Source organism: Microcaecilia unicolor, chromosome 11 (genome assembly GCF_901765095.1).
Source record: "Microcaecilia unicolor chromosome 11, aMicUni1.1, whole genome shotgun sequence".
Lineage (NCBI taxonomy): Eukaryota > Metazoa > Chordata > Amphibia > Gymnophiona > Siphonopidae > Microcaecilia > Microcaecilia unicolor.
Genome location: NC_044041.1, coordinates 53,144,610 through 53,161,246, shown reverse-complemented (window position 1 = coordinate 53,161,246; position 16,637 = coordinate 53,144,610). Strand labels below are relative to the sequence as shown.

General features: G+C 42.8%; 1 protein-coding gene across 13 annotated transcripts in view; it reads right to left on the bottom strand.

The window, feature by feature from the left end:
* FBRSL1 (fibrosin like 1) overlaps positions 1-16,637 on the bottom strand; it is an 808,371-nt gene that overhangs the window by 442,676 nt on the left and 349,058 nt on the right. The gene's annotated exons all lie outside the window — the stretch shown is intronic.

The window sequence follows — 16,637 nt, the reverse complement described above, 5'->3', positions numbered from 1 at the left end:
TGATATGAATGCTGTTGCTACAGTCTATAGCAGAAGATATATGGGTAGGTGTTCAAATATTTGAAAGGTATTAATCCACAAACCTTCTCCAGAGAGGGGAAGGCGCTAGAGGACATGAATTGAGGATGAAAGGGTGCAGACTCAGGAATAATGACAGTAAGTATTTTTTTTTACACTGAAAGGGTGGTAGATAACTAGAATGCCCTCCCACTGGAGGTGGTGGAGATTAAAACAGTAACAGAATTTTAAAAATGCATGGGATAAACACAAAGGAATCCTGTTTAGAAGAAAATGGATCCAAAGAAGCTTAGCGGAGATTAGGAAGCAACACCGGTAATTGGGAAGCAAAGCCAGTACTGGGCAGACTTGTACGGTCTGTGCTCTAATCCTGGCTGAACTGATTCAGCTTCAGAAGTGGAGAACAAGGCCAATGCTGGCCAGACTTCTACAGTCTGTGCCGTGATCCTGGCTGAATAGATTTGGATGGGCTGAAGTGGAGCTTTTCAGGGGCTTCGACGTTAGCTTCAGAAATTTTAGAAAAAGGACAGTGCTGGGCAGACTTCTACGGTCTATATCCTGAAAATGGCAAGGACAAATCAAGACCAGGTATATATATGAAGTATCACATACCATATGTAATGAGTTTATCTTGTTGGGCAGACTGGATGGACCGTACAAGTGTTTATCTGCCATCATTCACTATGTTACAATAGCACAGTTTAAAACGAGGTGTCACCCCAAAAGAAGATACATCTGAAGATCTGAGATTAGCTAGGTCTGACCATGTTATTTTTGTCTACATTGAAATTAAACTCATTTCCTTACTATCACAAGGCAAAGGGAAAAAAAAAACAACAACAAAAAAAAGCTTGCTGGTATATTTTAACACTAATCTTTCTGCCTGGAGTCTGAAGTGCTGGCATTTCAGTCATCAGGTTCAACTCTTGAGAATGAAGTAATATGTTTAGCAGGAAGATTCACTTCATAACGTATAGGCAGTGTTATACACCTTATTAATAGCTTGTTAAATTACACTCAGCACACACACACACACACACACACATACTCACTCACAAACACGGTTTGATATTTTTTTTTTTTTGTTACCCTCCCAATTTGCAGTTTTGCTAACACAAGGCTAAATCCTCAAGTGTTAATAGGAATCCTCACAGCTGTCACATCTGACTTGGTGTTATATCTGATGCATGGGTTGATGCCGCACCTTGCGCTTTTGTTGGAAAGGTGAGTTAGAGGAGAAGAACTTGCCTGTGATCAGGGAAAAGGTGGAGCAGGAGCTCATTCCCCACAAAATATCATCAGTGCCCACAAGGGCTTGGTCTGCTCCACCAGTTAAGGCAAATCTGTCCAACACAATCACAGAAGATGAGAGAAAGTCTCCTCAGTTCCCATAGGGCAACCAGCTTGATAGCTGAATGACACTGCTGTGTTGAGGGACCTGGTTTTTATTCTCTGCTTAGGTCTTCTGCTGTTTCAGTCAACTGGGGTTAGATTGAAACTATAGAGGCAGGGCTTGCAGCCATTCAGGGGAGGGGCACCTAGGGGGTATTTGTATGTGCCTACTTTCCTTTACAGAATACTAGATATACACATGCATGCATGCAAGACTTACATCAGCCATATAGCTGGCATGTGTACTTAAATGCCCACACCTGCCCAAACTCTGCCTATGTGTACACCTAGGAGTGGAGGAGTAGCATAATGGTTAGTGCAATGGGCTGAGAAACTGGGGAACTGGGTTCAATTCCCAATGCGGCTCCTTGTGATCCTGGGCAAGTCACTTAACCCTCCACTTCCCCAGGTACAAAACTTAAGACTGTGGGGCCACTAGGGAGAGAAAGCACCTGTATATAATATATGTAAACAGCTTTGGTTGTACCACAGAAAGGCAATATATTTAATCTATGACCTGTTACACTTTACCCTTACACCTACCTGTAAAATACTATCTATGTAAGATATGTGTGTATTTTCAGAAAGCACTTATATGGGTTTTTGGCATGCATGTGAATTTATTTTGTTTCATTTTATTATTTATTTATTTGTTAGATTTTGCTCACACCTTTTTCAGTAGTAGCTCAAGGTGAGATAGATTCAGGTACACTGGATATTTCTCTGTCCCAAGAAGGCTTTTTTTTTTTTTTTGTTACATTTGTATCCCGCGCTTTCCCACTCATGGCAGGCTCAATGCAGCGGGCAATGGAGGGTTAAGTGACTTGCCCAGAGTCACAAGGAGCTGCCTGTGCCGGGAATCGAACTCAGTTCCCCAGGAGCAAAGTCCACCACCCTAACCACTAGGCCACTCCTCCACTAAGTTTGTATCTGAGGAAATGGAAGGTTAAGTGACTTGCCCAAGATCACAAGGAGCAGCAGTGGGATTGGCTCTAACCACTAGGCCACTCCTCCCACAAACACATTTTTAAAAATGCATGATTAAAGAACAGGAAATCATGACAGAAAGGCGAAAGACATGGGTCATAATGAATCACATCTATAAAAATAAATTTCTTAAATAAAAAAAAGTTTTTAAATTTTTTTGTGCGAAACTTCACATATAAGGATTCGCAACAAATATCTTTATGTAGAGCATTCCACCATTTAGATGTGTTATACTGAAAACCCACCACAAAAACTGACTTACAAACCACCCCTTTGCAAATGGGAAAATGGAGAACGTGATAGTCCCTTACCTCCTTAGTTGCACTGCGTAATGGCAATTCTACTAGGGATAACATATAACTGGAAGCCATACCATAAAGCATCTGATAAACACACAGACTCTAAAGATCACCCTGGCTCTAACTGGCAACCAATATAAAAGTTGCAGAAGAGGGGTAACGTATCATGAAGCCCCAAAAATTAATCGTGCAGCAATGTTTTGCGCTGTTTGCAACTTTTTAAAAATAATGTCCTTACATCCAATAGTCAAAAAGCAGGAAGACAGGTAGTCCGCCAAACCCAATAAGGAAGATAAAACAACAAGGCAGACCTCGTAAAAAAAAAAGCACAGTTTTTATTAATAGACTAAAAGCTCCCAGCATTTCAACATAAAATGCCCGACATGGTCATGTTTTGCCAGTAGAAATGGCTGCGTCAGGGGCAGTGGGTCACCAGCTGATATAAAATTCTAAAATTTGCCTGGCTGGTGAAGCTGTTAAAACAGAGCAAGCTAAATCCTGGGATCGGTCTCTCATAAAAACGCTGTGATTGCAGTGAAACATATAAATAATACATTTCCTCAAACTTTGTAAAAAACACATCAGGGGCTGTTTTCATAAGAAAGTTAGAGCAGGTATCCAATATACAATGGGGCTGATATTCAGACCATGGGAGGGAACCTGGCTAACTCCTGTAGTGACTGCTAAACCCAGATATTCAATGCCGGGCTGTTTCCGGTTACCGGCATTGAACATCTGGTTTATTTTTAGCCGGTTAGAAGATATGTTGATATTCAGCAGGTTATCGTATAACCTGCCAAAGATATCCCACATATTCACGCAGCCAAATATAGCTGCTAAAGTGGGGCTGAAAATCGGCAGATGGCTGGTTATGTCGGCTGATATAACCGGCTATCTGCTAACTAGTGATATTCAGAGGGAGATAACTGGCTATCTCCTGCTGCATATCGCCATATAGCCAGTTATGGGGCATTTAATCGGCCAGGTGCTGATTCTGGCTGATTAAATACGTTTGAATATTAGGGGGAATAAGATTTAGAGTACCTGCTTACAAAATGTCTGACCATATCATACCACTCTGCGGTTATTCAGAATTTCATGACAGTGTAACTTGCCCATTAGCTACTACTATGAAAATCCTGGGTATAACCATTGACCACCATCTGTCCTTTGAACCTCAGGTGTCTAAGGTGGTTTCTTGTGTCTTCAATATATTGTGGAGATTGAAGCGATTGTACCCTTTCTTTTCAAACTCTGTCTTCCGTTCTCTGGTCCAAACATTAGTTCTTTCCAAATTTGATTATTGTAATGCTGTTTGCTCAGGTCTGAAGTGCTTCTTAGTCAGGAAATTAAAATCAGCGCAGAATACTGCTGCCCGTCTTGTGTGTGGAGCTCCCCGCCATTCTAGGGCAAATCCTCTCCTGGTTAAATTGCATTAGCTTCAATAAATCTCGGATCACCTTTAAGCTTTGAATACTTGTTTACCAAATTCTCTATGGCTTATTGCCTAGTTACACGCAGATCCTGATAGACCTGACTTCAAGAAATGCTTTTCCTACATCTAGGGAATATCTCATGCTTCACTATCCAAGAATCTTCACTATAAATCTATTCATACTGCAGGTTTTATTTATCAGGCTTCTAAGATGTGGAACTCTTTGCCAAATACCAAATGCATTGAGATATGTTACTGATTATTATTTCGTAAGTTGCTGAAGGAACTTCTATTTTAACCATAAAATACTACTAAACATACTAGAATACTTCAGAATCGGTGGAAGTGTACTCAGCTGGATTAATGGCTTCCTAACCGCAAGAACATACCAAGTGATAGCAAACTCAAACACATCATTACCATGGAAACCAGAATGTGGAGTACCCCAAGGATCACCACTATCACTGACCCTTTTCAACCTAATGATGACCCCACTAGCTAAATCCCTATCTACCCAAGGCCTCAACCCCTACATCTACGCAGACGATATCACGATATACATCCCGTTCAAACATGATCTAACAGAAATCACAAACGAAATTAAACTCAGCCTCCAAACCATGAACGAATGGGCGGACACATTTCAACTAAAACTCAACATAGAAAAAACACACTGTCTTATCCTTTCATCATCATACAACACAAACAATTACACACACATAAACACCCCAGATTACACCCTTCTTGTTTCAGACAGCCTGAAAATTCTTGGAGTTACAATCGACCGAAATCTCACCCTAGAGCCAAGCGAAAAACACAACAAAGAAAATGTTCCATTCAATGTGGAAACTTAAACGAGTTGAACCTTTCTTCCCAAGGGAAATATTCCACAGCCTGGTACAATCAATGGTCACATAGAGTACTGCAATGCAATCTATGCTGGATGCAAAGAGCAAATCATGACGAAACTTCAAACTGCCCAAAACACCGCAGCCAGACTCATATTTGGAAAAACGAAATACGAAAGTGCCGAGCCATTACTTGAAAAACTACATTGGCTCCCAATCAAACAGCAAATCGCATACAAAATCTGCACCATGGTTCATAAAATTATTCATGGCGAGGCCCCAGTCTATATGGCAGACCTTATAGACCTACCAACCAGGAACACAAAAAGATCAGCACGTACATACCTAAATCTCCACTACCCTAGCTGCAAAGGATTAAAATATAAATCAACATATGCATCCAGCTTCTCTTATATAAGCATGCAACTATGGAATACACTCCCAAACGTCATGAAAACAATGCACGACCTAACACATTTCCGGAAATTGTTAAAAGCCAACCTGTTCTCAAAGGCGTACCAGAACGATCCAACCTAAACACCTATAACCCTGCAACACAATCAAAACTCCTACCAGAACTGGACAAAACTTAACTCTCTCTCCTTGTATTTATTTATTTATGTATTTATTTATTGCATTTGTATCCCTCATTTTCCCACCTCTTTGCAGGCTCAATGTGGCTTACAATACATCATGGATAGTGGAAATGAGAAGAGAGTAGACATTTGATGTTACAGAAGGATTTGGGTTGCATGGTATTGGAGTACATAATAGTAAAATACAGAAGGCATTAATTTACATTCAGGGTATATGTGGGAGTTTCACATGACTTGGTCTTTGTGGTAAATCTTGTCGAAGAGACGGGTCTTTAGTATAATATACTCTGTCACTTATGAACATTAATACTAGATCACTCTGTATTTCGCTCACCGTAATTGGCGATCACCATCACAGTACTATGTAAGCCACATTGAGCCTGCAAATAGGTGGGAAAATGTGGGATACAAATGCAACAAATAAAATAAATAAAATAAAAATAAAAATAATATTTGATCAATCCCTCACCTGAACTAGTGCTTGTTAGTTTCTAAGCATGTTATCTTATTTTGGTTACTGTACATAGGTGATTTTTTTTTTGGATTGTATATGCTCACACAGGGCTGGTCTTAGACAGGGACGATAGGGACGGTAGCACAGGGCCTTGCGCTCCCAGGGGCCCCATGCCAGCTTTGGCGTGTCCCTCTCTCTCCTTCTCCCCACTTTAAATCCAGCATCTCTCCTTCCCTCCCAGATCCGCTAAAATTGCTTCATCCCCTTCCCTGATGCCAGCTGCAATTAAGACATGCTGCTGTGGCTGGCGTTGGGGCTTTCCCTCTGCTGGTACTGCCCGTGTGGAAATAGGAAGTTACCTCAACCGGAAGACGCCAAGGTGAGACCGGCGTGAAAAACATGTTTTAAATCCTGGTTTAGACATGGGGAAGATGAGGTTTGCTACATTAAACTCCTGAATGTTTAATTAAGAACAGGAAATAAAAGAAAAGATAAAAATATTTGTTGTGAGTTAAAAGGCACTGCGGGTCTTTATGCTACCATGGACAAAAAAGAACTGAATGCTAACAGCTGTTACAGTCTTTATATAGTATGTACAATAGCGGGAATGGGGGAGCATGCGCAGAAAGTTCATTTGAGCTTTCTTAGGTTTGAAAGGCCCGGGTCAGTGACGTAGCTTTGGCGTCACATCACATGTGTGGCTGAAAGAGTCTTCTGTCATTGGAGAAAACTGCTGCTTTCACTGCAAATGGAGAGGCTGTTAGCATGCACTTTCAATCATCTCTGCCCCCAAAACCAAAGCAATTGTTTATTCCTGCCTTTGTTTTTCTCTCTGTGGTTTGTAGATGGGAAAGTCAGTACAGATATACACCCACTGCACCGCAAGACAAAGAGTAGGACACCCACTGTCAGGGTAAGATCTTGAAACCAGGCCTAACAGGAAGTGTAACTAACAGATGAGTGTACGGGGGAAGGGATAGTTGAGCTCTTTGTGAAGTCCTATGAACAGTTTCCACCAGCTTTCAACACATATCTTAACAGAAACCCATCCTAGAAAGGAAATGCACTATTATGTTGCCATAAGCCACATTTCTATTAGCAGTTTATCTTCTCACTCAGTAGCAGATAACAGTATATGTATCAGAATGTTAACATACCATTATGGCAGCCTTGATCCCAGGTTTTGAAACATTCCATGGACTGGAGACAAGAGCTGATAGCGCAAGGAGGAGGAGGAAAAAATGCACCAGCTATCATAGCCAAAATATGCAGTGTTTTACACTGGTTTGCCATGTGGCATGGTTATCAGAGGTCCAAACAAAAAAAGCTACAAAGCACCAAGGCACTTTCACTTTCTGTATCCATTTGGATACAGAAAGTGAAAGTGCCTTGGTGCTTTGTAGCTTTTACTATATGAGACGTGGGGTAAGGAATAATATACTGTAGAGGAATATATTCGAGTTATTCCCCAAGTTTTCCACGTCATCACTGTGACCCCTGACGCAGGTGCTAGTCACCGAAACACGGCCCGTGTCGGGTCTTTTTATCAAGGCTCATTCATTAAAGAACTGTGTTCCATTTTTAAAGGCCCGTGGTGCTGTCTTTTTTGTTTGGACTTTAGTTTGTACTTCGTTCCCTCTCTTTTGTTATATGGTTATCAGAGGTGAAATTATTTGAGAGCTCTGCCACGTGGAAATCCCTCAACTGATCTAGGCTCCTGTCTCATTACCATTGCACACTGACCTGCCACAGAGGAGGGAGGATTAGCCTTGCTATCAATGCCCCTTGTGTAAATATCCATGCAAATGAGCTGGTAAGGACCCCAAGAACCCTCAGCTGGCAACCCAAGCTGAGGAACTGGCCCCACACCACATCTGGTGCACACAATCAGCTTATAGTCAACAACCAATGTAGCCCCGTCCCATGGGGGGGCGGGCCTTCCTAGATCCCCTGACACAAAGGCACTGGCACGGGGGAGGATTACCCATCTGGAGCCTCCACCTCATGACTACATTGCTCCTCCACTCAGCCCACATTTTGGTGGGCTGGGGCCAAAATGGCCACCATTACCAACAAAGGAAAAAAAACAGGACCCCGCCCCCCCCCCTGTGGTTGGTGCCCAAGATTGCAACACCCAGCACACACAGGTAAAAAAGAACAAGCGGTACTGCTCTGCCACTGGTTTCAAAAGACCCCGTACCTCCAGGCATCACACTGATCTAAAACTGAGGGGAAACCCACCCCCTGACAGACAACAAGTCCGAACTCACCTCGCTCAGGTGCCAGGACATAGCTCTCTCCCCTCACTGGTGTCTAACTCCTTGTCAACAGCCTGCACTGCCAGCTCTATCCTCTCAGGGATCATTGCTATTTGTCTTTTTTATTTTTCTGAACAAACTTTAATTTCCCAAGCATACAGCCTTGGGAAATAAAGCTAACTAACAAAAAAAACCCAAACTGTCCCACTGTTGGAAGTTCCAAAAAAAACAGCAAGGCAAATGATCTGCAGACCGTTTAAGTTCTGCAGGGGTACGCTTCAGGGGGAACAAACACATGTCCCCTCCCCCAGTAGGTGTCCTGCACAGACAGCTGCCAAGCTGCCACACCATGCACAATCCCATGGGCTTGGCTCAGGGCTTCCTTGTGAGAACACCTTGACCAGGGTAAGGACCATGAGCTGAAATCCAGAAGCAAATGGCCAAAGTAGTCAACCTCACAGACGCAGGGTGTAGACTGTGGCTCGGGAAATCAGGCCCAGCAACAAAACTACTACTCTAGCTCAACCTACACCATCTGCTGGAGGTACAGAAATACCGAAGAAGATTTCCAGACTGCACCAGCTCTTATACTGGTGATGTCACTGAAAGAGGTCAGTTTTCCTACCTCCATCTGCAAGTAGGAGGACACAACCCAGTCATCTGGACTGGTCTAGCAGGATGAAAAGGAATTAATGTTTTGCTATAAAACTGCAGGATTCTGTGTTTGTGTAAAGCACCTGCTAAGAAACAGTACCTATGACAGAAAGGCTGAATTTTTCTTGAAAAGAGGAAGACACATCCAGTCAAATTCATCAGTCCTGCTGGGACCCTAATGTGGCAGCATAATTCCTCTTCCTCTACCACCCACCGTCCCTGTCACTATCTGCATTTACCACTGGTCTGATTGCTCCCCAGGGACAGCCTTCATTCATTATTGAGAGAAGTCTTAGGTAATCTTTGCAAACTGAACAGTGTACTGTCTATCCTTTCTTGGTCTCTGCTATCTAAGCTCTATATTATCAGACATATTGATTTCTGGGACTCGACAAGGGAGAAAACAGTGGTTAACGAAAGATGACTGGACTGGCTGGCAGCAGCTTGGCTGGCCACACCACGCCTGATGTTTCACAGCAGTGCACTGCGGAGTATGAACAGACTTATCTTCCCAAAGTGCAGTGCTCATATTTATCATCCTATCGATAACGAAAAAAATGTATCTAAATATTTATATAATATGCAGGTGCACACCCTCTCCTCTCTTCGATACCCCATCCATAAATCCTATGTTTTCTGCTGTACTTATCCCAAATAGCCAGTTGCACACTAACCCAAGTGCTGCAGGATCCTCTCCAGTTTGTCCTGTTTTGCTTTATGGCTGGGAAATGCAAGAGCTGAACAGAAGATGGAGGATGACAGGAGTGGCTGGGGGTGTAGACTGCCAGCTTTGAAGCTGCAAGGGGAAAGGACTGAACACAGTTCACAAATCATCCCAAGGGAGGCATTTTCTTTCTGAATGGCTCAACCAAGAAGCGGTTTGTCAGCATGTCATCAATGTCTTTAACCTCTTAACCCCTCACTTCTGCTTATTTGCTAAACATAGGAGAGGAGTGGACAAATAGATACGTTTAAGGAATCACTGGCCTGTAATGACTTACATGCAAGGTGACACTTGACACATGATATTGGGGAGAAATCTGAGATACATGCAGAAGTGAGGCTCTCAAATACACAAAACAACTGACAGCTTAGCAGTAACAGTTCTACAACCAATCTGAATATATATGGCTTGGACTTTTGCACATGAAGGAGAGCAGCCTATTGATTAGAGCCAGGGTTCAAATCTCACTTCCACTGATGCTCCTTGTGACTTTGGGCAGGTTACATTACTTTTCATTGTCTCAGGCTCAGCTTAGACTGTGAACCTTTGGTGGACCAGGAAATAAATGCCTTGAGCTCAGATTTAGAAAAGACAATTAATTACATCTAAAATGTTAAATCCATTTTGAAGGGCTGCTACCAGACATCTTGCTTGTAACCAAAGTTTTTCTTGTTTTTACTCGGTCTTATTTAAAATGCAAAACCATCAGAACAGTAATCATATTTTCCCTTCTTCTTGAAACCTTTGAGAACAGGTGCTTTTCCAAAGCACTGCTAGCTGCTGCTTTATAAAAAAATGTTAGATTCAACAGACCCTGAAGCTCTATAAACTTTTAATAATTACTATTTATTTTATTTGTTGCATTTGTACCCCACATTTTCCCACCTATTTGCAGGCTCAATGTGGCTAGAGGCATTTGCCTAGTTGGTTGATAACAGATACAAGGTTATATAATGATCGTATGAGGTATAAGTGGAGGGTCGGAAGGGATGATGATTGCGTGTTGTCCAGTACGATTATAGTCTTGCTGTGTTTCTGGGTGAAGAGGTTTACGTGGGGTCGTTGGGGTAAGCCGTTTTGAAGAGGTTGGTTTTTAGAGATTTCCTGAAGTTCAGGTGGTCGTGGATTGTTTTCACAGCTTTTGGGAGGCCGTTCCATAGTTTTGCGCTTATGTAGGAGAAGCTGGATGCGTAAATTGTTTTGTATTTCAGTCCTTTGCAATTTGGGTAGTGTAGGTTTAGGTAGGATCTTGACGATCTGATTTTGTTTCTTATTGGCAGATCTATAAGGTCTGTCATGTATCCTGGGACTACACCGTATATGATTTTGTGGACTAAGGTGCAGATTTTGAAGGTGATCCGTTCTTTGATTGGGAGACAATGCAACTTTTCTTGAAGAGGTTTGGCACTTTCGTAGCGTGTGTTGCTGAATATCAGCCTGGTTGCTGTATTTTGGGCGGTCTGGAGTTTTTTTATGAGTTGTTCTTTGCAACCCGCGTAGATTCCATTGCAATAATCTGCATGGCTTAGGACCATTGATTGTATTAGATATCGAAAGGATGCTCTTGGGAAGAAAGGTTTTAATCGTTTGAGCTTCCACATTGAATAGAACATTGTCTTTGTTACAGAGTTTACTTGGCTCTCGAGAGTAAGGTTGCGGTCAAGTGTGACGCCGAATAAGCCTGTATCACCTGCACCCCTGCAGAGGCCAAAATCTGAACCTCTGGCTAGCAACAGTGTGTCCCACACCTCCAGCATATGTCTCACCATCCCTGAGTCCGTAACCCTCCCCCCGGCTAATCTCCTCTGTCTACCTTTAACGTCAGTTTTCCCCTCCCGAACATTGGTAGCGTTTCATCTAACACCACCCGCACCAGCCACTGCATCTTCCCCTGCAGAAATATTAAATGTCGTCGGGGGAGGGGGGAAGGTCGAGACATGGCAGAGGGAAGATGCCGGGACTGGTGCGGGTTGTGTTAAGTGAAATGTTGCCAGTGCTCAGGAGGGGAAAACCACTTTTAAAGGTAGACTGGGGGTGAAGGGAGGAGTGGTAAAGAGAGGGGAGCGGTGCCAAACCTAAAGTTGGCTTAAGGCACTGAACCAAAAGTTGGTTAAAGGTGCCACAGTCTCTTGAGCCAGCCACCCCTCCCCCCCCCCAAAAGAAAAAAAATAAAACATCACTCAAATAGTAGTTATTCTTTCATTACAAATATTTTTGCTGCCAAATTGCCTAGGGCAGTACTTGCTGCATTAAGTGGTGCCAGTTACCTCCTGCCAAACTTTCTGGCTTGACCACAGGGCTGGTGAATGGCAGCCAGCTCACATGCACGGGATATGTACACCTGCGTTATACACCAGGGGTGTAGTTAGCAATCTATTTTTTGAAGGGGGGTCTGGGTGGACTGGGGGCACATATATTTCCTCTCCTTCCACCCCTTCTACCGCTTAAGTATCATACCTTTGCCGGTGGGAATTCTGAAGTCTCACCAGCCAAAGAAATCCTCTGCCCAAACTGCCCCCTACCTCCTTGTGCAGTCTCAGGAGAAAGGAAGTTGGCAGGGTGTCTCCAGCCACCAGTGCTAGCACTCCTGAGTTCACAGGTGAACTGAGCATGCTCAGGTTGTGCCAGTGTTGGTGGCTGGAAGCACACTGCCGACTTCTTCATTCGTGATGTAGCATGGTTCGGACAACAGATTTCTTCAACAGACAGGGCTTTGGCATCCACGCTAGTCACTGAACAGCTTTGGAGGAGATGTGAGCCTGAAATAGGAGGGGGGACCCAGATCCACAAAGCCTCTCCCCCACGGCTGCTCACTGTTATACACCCCATGGCATAGGCACCAACACCACAAAATGATCGGGAGTGCTAAACACAACACAAGTTATCCCTCCCTGGACATGAAAGAGCTTGCTTAATATAAGGAATGTTCAGCAACCACTGACTCCTATGTCCCGTGGTCACATTTAGCCAAATTCTAACAAACTGAAGCAAGACAGATCTGTTCCCTCTCAGCTTTATCAAATTCAGCTGCAGTTCTAACATTTAAATGCCAGATTAACTTAGTGTTGCCTCATGTTTTAATCCCAAACCCCAGCAGATAAGATTAGCGTTGTGTCATTAAAGAAAGCCGCATATGCTCATATCAGAGATTACATACAGCCGCCTGCTAAAAATACTTGCAGGATTGATTCAATTACTTCTGTCATGGTTCCATTTGTTTTCAGAGGTTTCAGCCCTGCTCAGAAGCTGGAAAGGTGCAGAATGCTTTCTCTCAGTCAGATGCAAGGTGTCAGGCTGTTTTCACATGATCAAGGACATTGGAAAGGCTGTATCAAACTTGCTTAAAATAGCAGGATCAGGGCTTTATTTAACATTCCATCACATTAAGCAGCATTCATGGAAGCCATCAGCAGAATGTCTGATAGCTGCACAGACATTACAGGACTCAGGAGGGGAAGTTTCAGTAATCAGTCTGTGGTTTCCCCACTCCTGAGTCATAAAAACTCCTCCCCTCACTCAGGAGTAGTAAGTAGAATGCCTTTAGTTAATGGACAATCATTGTGAACAATGAATGCATTTGTGTGTCTGACACAAACTAAGAGATGCTAACAATAAAACAAAAATGAAAAATAATCCTCACTCAAATTTATACATATATGCAAAGGTAGGTTAGGAAGTACTATGAAATATGATGTATTTTGAAAGTGTTTTGGATGCAGATATATATATATATTCTATTGTGCTTAAAATCTAAATAAATACCTACTACTGTATCTGGCTATAACTCACCTGAAAAAGATATCAGATTCAGATCATTACATGCATTGACTTCACCTTATCTGACATTGTAAATAGTATACTATGACATACTTTGTATTGTTATTTGAATATTTTTACTGCTGTAATTGCCTATTGCTCATGTTTGATTTATTCTTACTGTACACCGCCTTGAGCGAATTCCTTCAAAAAGGTGGTAAATAAATTCTAATAAATAAATAAAATATCTGCAAAATATTGGAACGAGTTACCGATTCAGAAAAGTCCATAGACCATTATTGAAATGGACTTGGGGAAACTCCACTGCTTACAAGCAGCATAAAATGTTTTGTACTTTTTTGGGATCATGCCAGGTATTTGTGACCTGGATTGGCCACTGTTGGAAACAGGATGCTGGGCTTGATGGACCTTTGGTCTGTCCCAGTATGGCAATACTTATGTAGATTAGATAACGACCATAACTCATTTTGGAACAAAGTCATATTATTATATGATATTCCAAGCCCCCCCTCCCCATGTTGTAAATTTCACTATGTAACTCTGACGAATGTACTGCTTTGCTTGATGTAAGTCACACTGAACTCTATATGGGAATATTGGTGACTAATAAGAATTAAAGTGAAGTAAAGGTGTGAGATAAATCCAAATAATGCAAATAATAAACAAAAAATACAGCGATGGTGCAAAAAGTTCAGAGAAAGCCTGAGCAGGTTAGGGCTCTGCAGCTTGGAAAAAAGATGACAGAGAAAATATGATAGACATCTATAAAATCATGAGTAGGTGGCAGGGGTTTAACCTTTGGAAAAACACAAAAGGAGGAAAAAAAATCCAGAACCTCACGGACGTGTAGACAACGAGGATTTCCAGAGTTTTAGGACTTTTAATGTAGTCACAACACGGCCATGTTGGGTCCTAGATGTGTTGAATTTTTTTACTACATTAAAGGTTATAAAACGTTGGAAATCCTCCTTGTTTTTACCTTACTACTTTGCCGTTGGGGGTTTAACCTTTCGAACAATACTAAAATGAGGAATCACTGTGTGAAACTAATACATACTTTGTCATTTAAACTGCTGTGTTCTGTTCGCCAGCGAAAGCGGTATAGTAAGTGTAAATAAAGAATAAAGAATTAAACTATGGAACTAGTTGCCGGAGGATACGGTCAAGGCAGTTAACATACCCTGTTTCCCCGAAAATAAGACCTAGTAGAGGTTTTGCTGAATTGCTAAATATAAGGCCTCCCCTGAAAGTAAGACCTAGCAAAGTTTTTGTTTGGCCCTGATGGGACATGGACACAGAAACCTTAATTTTTTTCGCTGCAACCCAAAGACGAAATAACATTAAAGAAATGCAAGAAACAAGACTGAGGTGGAAAATCTATCGTCCAGCGGACTCCTACCATCCCCCTTCACGCTTTTGTGAAGATCAACTACCGGTAAGTGAGCCCGGAAAGAAAAGAAACATCCCCCTTGCAGAAATAATGAAAGAAAAGAAAATGAGTAACCGAGCCCTTTCGGCGCTGCTCCATCGCCCAAGGGCTAAGTCAGACTAGAAGGATGGAAAGTGTTGTGAAAGTACAGGAGGAGCGCATAAAGCGCCACCAACGGGGAACGGAGCTACCGTAGAATTTTTTTTTTTTAACGTTTGTAATACAGTAGGGATGATCCTGCGCCCTAAGCCCTCTCACAACCTCCCGAGACCCCCAGCCAGAGCAGCTCGGCCCCACATTCCATTACCTTCCCTAGTGCATACCCCTCCTCCATTCCCAGCCCGGCCACTGTGGGCAGATAGGCGAGCTATGGCCTACTCCTGCAGGATACCGCCCCCCACTTCAATACAGTTCCCGACCGCCACAGTCCCCCTACTACTCCTGAATAAGACATCCCCTGAAAATAAGACCTAGCGCATCTTTGGGAGCAAAACTTTATATAAGACACGGTCTTATTTTTGGGGAAACACGGTAGCTGGGCTTAGAAAGGGTTTAGACATGTTCTCAAAGGAAAAGTCTATTAACTATTAGTCATGCAGATTTGGGAAATCCACCCCTCATCCCTGGTAGTAACAAGGAACGGATGCACTCTTCGGGATCCTGTCGGGTACCTGTGAGTGACCTGGACTGGCTACTGTCAAAGAGAGGATGCTGGCTTTAATGGACCTTTGAATAACCCATATTCTTACTTTCTTACATTTTTGTACTTTCATATAATTTTGTAAATAAGAGAATATTTCATATAGAGATGCGAATACATATATATATCCTCCTTCCTCTCTGCAAGATTTAAAACCTGCTCCATTTTTCTTATACAGTAAAAAGAACAAGAAAAATTCTGGGGATACTTGGGGCCAGATGCACTAAACTTTAACGACCCTTTTACAACCCTTTAACGAACAAGTTTTAAACCGTGACATGCATTAAAGGCCTTTTTCCGACAACGGTAGCAGCTAACGAAAATGGAATGCGGATGAGCAATTCATGTACAAACCCCATTGTAACGAGATGCACTAACCTTTTCCGATTGCCTTAACGCAGGAAAAACGCAGGAAATCTAACGAGAGGTCTGTACCTCTCGTTAGGGCTGCCCGGCTTCCAAACTGCAATGTTCAAACATTTTACACATTTCCACCACAGGCATCAGGCGCTGACAAAAAAAAAAATCTCCCTCTCTCTACAACTGAAAAGACGCCACAGGCCTTAAACAAATTCCCCTAGAAAGAAATGTAATCGTGAAACGCTATTTTTTTTTTTTTAATCCCTGGATGACCTGGCACAGAGAGCTATCTACCCACCCTGATCGCTTGCCAAGCAAAAATAAACAATGTGCAGTAAGACCTATATCATTAGAACCACCGATTTGATTTCTTGAAGTGCAAACTTTTTGATAACAAAACTGCTCTGTATCACTATTTAAAAAAAAACACAATAAACATTTTATTTACAGTATGTTCAGTGCACACCACGTAATTTTCTTGTGCTCCGGCCCCCCTCCCTTTCTCTCTTTCTCCCCAGCTCCGCCTCCCGCCATCCTCCGCCCCCTGCCCCGCCCCCTGAGGTCGTTGCCGCCGCTCCCCCCTCCATCTTTCCAGGCCCGCGCAGCGCCCCTCACCTCTGTATGAAGGCGCTGCACGGGCAAGAAGAACATCTGATCGCCGCCAAGTCTTCAGGACGTCTCTCTTTTCCTGACCTGGGCCCGCCCC